The sequence below is a fragment of the Sinohyriopsis cumingii genome, unplaced genomic scaffold (genome assembly GCF_028554795.1).
Source record: "Sinohyriopsis cumingii isolate HCF-2022 unplaced genomic scaffold, ASM2855479v2 utg002010l, whole genome shotgun sequence".
NCBI classification, from domain to species: Eukaryota; Metazoa; Mollusca; class Bivalvia; order Unionida; family Unionidae; genus Sinohyriopsis; species Sinohyriopsis cumingii.
This window is the reverse complement of record NW_028316101.1, coordinates 26,842-31,591: the sequence shown is the minus strand read 5'-3', so window position 1 is coordinate 31,591 and position 4,750 is coordinate 26,842.

Genomic DNA, 4,750 nt, shown 5'->3' with positions numbered 1-4,750 from the left:
TGTATAATGTAATTTTTTGTGCTTATTTAACAAGATCTTAATGGAACCAATTGTCATCTTGTTTATGTTAAAAGTCTATTTAGATTAAAAGAGATTTTTATAATTGGAAAAAAAACAAAAACTATCCATACTTCTTTAAGTTACCTGGAGTATCCAGAGGAGCTGCGTAAAATCCAAAATGATTAACTGCTGTTCACCGAAGTACTGTCGGTACCCCCTAACCCTGCGAATAGCTGTCACCATCTGCGTGCAAGCGTAGATGATTCCGGATTTAAGATTACAGAATGTGTCAAGCTTGTACCGAGTCTGTGTAAAAACTTCATTATGTCATCAATTTACAGTTGTATCTGCTGATGGAGATTCGTCTGCTGCAAGTCCACCAGGTGGAATGATTTCGCCAGAGCCTATTGATGGCGCCGTATATACAAATAAATACGGAACTGCACATGTTCTAACGAGCTCGAGAAAGACTTTTCAAACGAATAAATAATGCTCCCTTTGAGAAAACCATGGGAAAATGCAGAGGCATATCTGCGTTGATCTCGTCCAGGATAGCGAGCAAGACAAACTCAACAGGCTGAGTGTGGACTACGCTTTCCAGTCCCTGAAGACCTTCATTGGTGGACTCATTGTCGTCTACAGTAAGAAAGCGAAACTGTAGTTGACAAAACCAATTTATGCTGGTACGTCTGTACTGCACTTGTCTAAATTAGTAATGAACGAGTTTTACTTTGACAAGATCAAGTCACAGTACAGTTTCACGATTAAGCTGCTGTACACACTCGTTGCTGATGCACATAACCACCAATGACGTATATGTGAACATAGGCGAGGCGTTGCTGGTAAACCAATTTGACATCAGTGAATACCTGACAGTGCATCCACTGTTTAGCAAAGAGAGCAAGAAAGTTGTGGGGAAATTCATAGATGCTTTGTGTATCATAAAGCACAGCTTCATGGAAACACATTGATGTTTTCTTAAGAGATTCCTGTCATGTAACTGAGTTTTGCAAGGTTATACCGTATATACTCGCGTATAAGCCGAAAAATTTAGGAAACAAATAAAGCCTGGAAGAATGGGGGTCGGCTTATCTGCGGGTCAAGGTCCAAGTCTGAAATTTTTAACGCTTTTTTCCCTTGATTTTTTGTAATTTATTGCTTCTGTCGATCGCCGAAGATGAGATCACATGCCTAATGATGCCACATGGCTCATAAGATTTGTGCTGTCGTGAGGAGAAACAAATATTTTATTTCTAACTTAAGTGGTAGGATAATGAATGAAAAACATGTTTTAACGTATTGACGTGTATTTGACAGATGTCCATCCACCAGAAAATGCAGCCATACATGATATTTGACCCACGGTGGTGCGTGTATTTTCCAAAAGAACCGCCATATTAGTAATCTCCAGTCAAGTATTTAACCCTCAGCTAATCAGTAATCATTGAACTCTACGGTATCGTACAAACGCACGCTAGCTTATTTCAGTGTAAATATGAAAAGAATCTACGTAAAAAATAAAAGAATTACGATACTGAAGGTATATATGACAAACATTCTGATCGAGAGTAGAAATACATGTACGATAGTCTTAAAGGAACAATATCGAGAGGCTCCATAAGGGTTTGTTGCGCGCACGCTTAGGAAGGGTAAATAACAGGGCAATATACCAGTCAGCTTGAATAATTGTAAAACAATATAATTTGTGGAATTTCTTTGAATAGTGTTTTAGAAGTAATCGGCAGCCACAGTTTATATACTACTGTTGTTTGGTTATTAGTAAAGCAAAGTGGTTTGTTAGCGGTTGAGTGTTGTATAATAGCTACCATATGCTTAATCTGTGGTAAATGCCTCGGGGATAATATGCATAGATCTCGCTAGGATTTTAAAACTAGGAGTCCATGACTCCCATTTTGGTAAAAATAGGAATCCCACCATCAAAAGTTGCAGTCCCTTCTTTCCTACAGAATCAACATAAACGTACGTGCATCTATTTGTAGAAGGAGGTTTTTGTAATGTAATCACTCACTATAATAGAGCTTCATTACAAATGGTCCATTGATGTGATCGCAATTTTTTTTGGTTTATTTATTTGTCTACGTCCTTGTAGTAATTTTAGGCAATTATTAAATAGTATCTTATTTGCTGTCCCCCCCCCCCCCGTATTTTCGCAAATACGTGTCTGGTCGGAAAACAGATTAGACCTTAAAGCGCATCTCGCGAATTCCACAACATACCATTGTCCCATACGTTTTCTGGCCTACATACTTTTCAATTTGAAGTTAAATCTTTAATCAAATAATACATTGGCGTTGCTTTCAATGATCTGTATATTTTTCTGAAAATAGTTGCCCGATGGTTTAGAAAACAGACAATCTAATAAACTGGTACATCCCAGACTTAGCGAAGTCCGCCATTATTTTCCGTTAGGCCTAATGGTTCACTTAGAGTTTCAAACTAATTTTATGACGAAATAGTGTACACGAGACAGTTAATAATCACCGATTCTGATCTTAAAACACAGGTTTGTATGTTTTATCATTAAAGGGTATCATGCAGGAAATTGATAGTTGCTACTTTGCTCGGAAAAGGGTTAATAGATAATCAGCTATCAAAACATATGCTTGTGAATGGGTAAGAATTTGTTTGTCAACGTAATTGATATCAAAACTAAGCCTAGCTACTGATGTACTGATGAATACATTTTGATACAACACTAAAACTAACCCGGCTAAGGCGAGCTGCATTTTTAAAAAAAAGTATGGTCAGTCAGTGTACCTCTTAAATAGCTCTTGTTCGTCCATCAGTGATATTAAATTTTGTCAATCCAAGTCAGGACTTATTCCAAACACTAAGCTAGGCATCACACACTTTCTTACAATTGGCTACTGTCCTATCCGAACTATTAATGCTAGCAGCTTTAGCACTCTTCTGAATCTCGTTACAATCTTCGTAAGTTTGCCGTTTAACCCCAAAATACTTATCCAAATTTATGAATGGCATTTTGTCTAAGTCTCAACATGTCTTGATTCTCGTGCACTACTTATTCCGATACATTCGGAAATGAACACAGTAACGAAAGCTAAAGTTATTTGATGTACTTTTATAATAGACCACATATACATATCTGGGTCTTTCTGACTCTGAATTCAATGACTGTAAATATCAGTACATTTTCGCATCCGGCCGCCAGTCAAACAAAGCCTTTGATCTTGCCGCACAGTTATTGCATCAAGTTCTTTTTGATGTACTCATATAATGGCAACATGTATGTACATCAAGGGGTCTTTCAGTCACTGAATTCTGTCATTGTAAATATCAGCATAGCTAATTATCATCACATTTTCTCACAAAGCGGGTGGCTGAAGCAGGACTGGCAAGTCTTTGAAATTTGCCGCACACCTATAACATGAGTACGGAGGACTCCCGCCTCAGGGACTTTCTGCGTCCCAGATCAAAAATTGGCGTCCAAATACGCGTAATTAAGCGTTTCCGAGATCTCTGATAGGTTTGTTTTGTTGCACAATGCCAATGACTTTACTAATCAGATGTATTGTTTAATGAGATATGGTTGTGGACATGGTTTCTGCTCAAAGTTATGAACTGTCACAATGCTTGAATTATGTCCACGCTGAAACCAATCATATTTTGATCAATTGAATCACACTATCGGATGACCATGATGACAATGACGACGTATATGATGAAAACACGCCCGTAATAGAAACCGAGTTTCGTGAACTGTTTGGCGAGTCTGATACAGAGCCAGATTTTGAAGGATTCTAAAAGTGATAGAACTTTTATAATTCATGATTTTAGAATGAGTATTAATTAAATTTCCATTAGAACTTAACACTTTAGAATTGTTTTTATTTCAACATATAAATTAGTTTTCTTACTTTTATTTTATTTAATAATGTGATTTGCTGAAATAAACGTATTCAGAACTCACTTTGTGCATCTTGTGATGTACCGGTAGCCTAAAAATTATGGGTCGGCTTATACGCGGGTCATGCACTTTATAACAATTTTACCACTTCAGTTTGGGGGGGGGTCAGCTTATACGCGAACGGGCTTATACGTGAGTATATACAGTATTCAGTGTCAAACACAGCCATGTTTTGATGCAATCTGGCATGGCATTGGTGTCACTGATGGCAAAGTTGAGCAGTCAGCACTGATCAGAGAATCATGTTTTGTTGTCATTTATGAAATTCGGAGATGTGTCAATGCTGTTGCTTCTCGTACTCATTTGATTTGTCAAACACCATTCAGGGACAGTTTACATGGCAAATAAGTACCAACATCATCTCATTGCACCAAAACACATGTTCATAGGGTTTCAAAATATAAATCTATTGGAAGATGGGCAAAAACATAGCATGATGATATATGACAATTTAGAAATGTCTTGAGTTTTCTCTATGGTTAAATGGTCATCAGAAAAATAATAAAGCTGCATGTGCACATCACAAGGCGTGATCATACATGCACCAGCATCATGAGACCTGTATAAGCAGTCCATGACTGACATGTACTTTCATGCATGTGCAAATGCTCTTGGTGTTAATTATAGATGCACTGCTGCGATCGTCTCTGTAAGACTGTGTAGAGGGCACAGGTCTCCAAATGAGATGGCAGTGATCAGTAAAGGTGAGTGCTTAACACCACTTGGCTACCTGGGGCTGCCCCCATCATTCATGCTTGTAAAAATGGCACAGTTACACTAACAAACAAAACCAAGGAAATG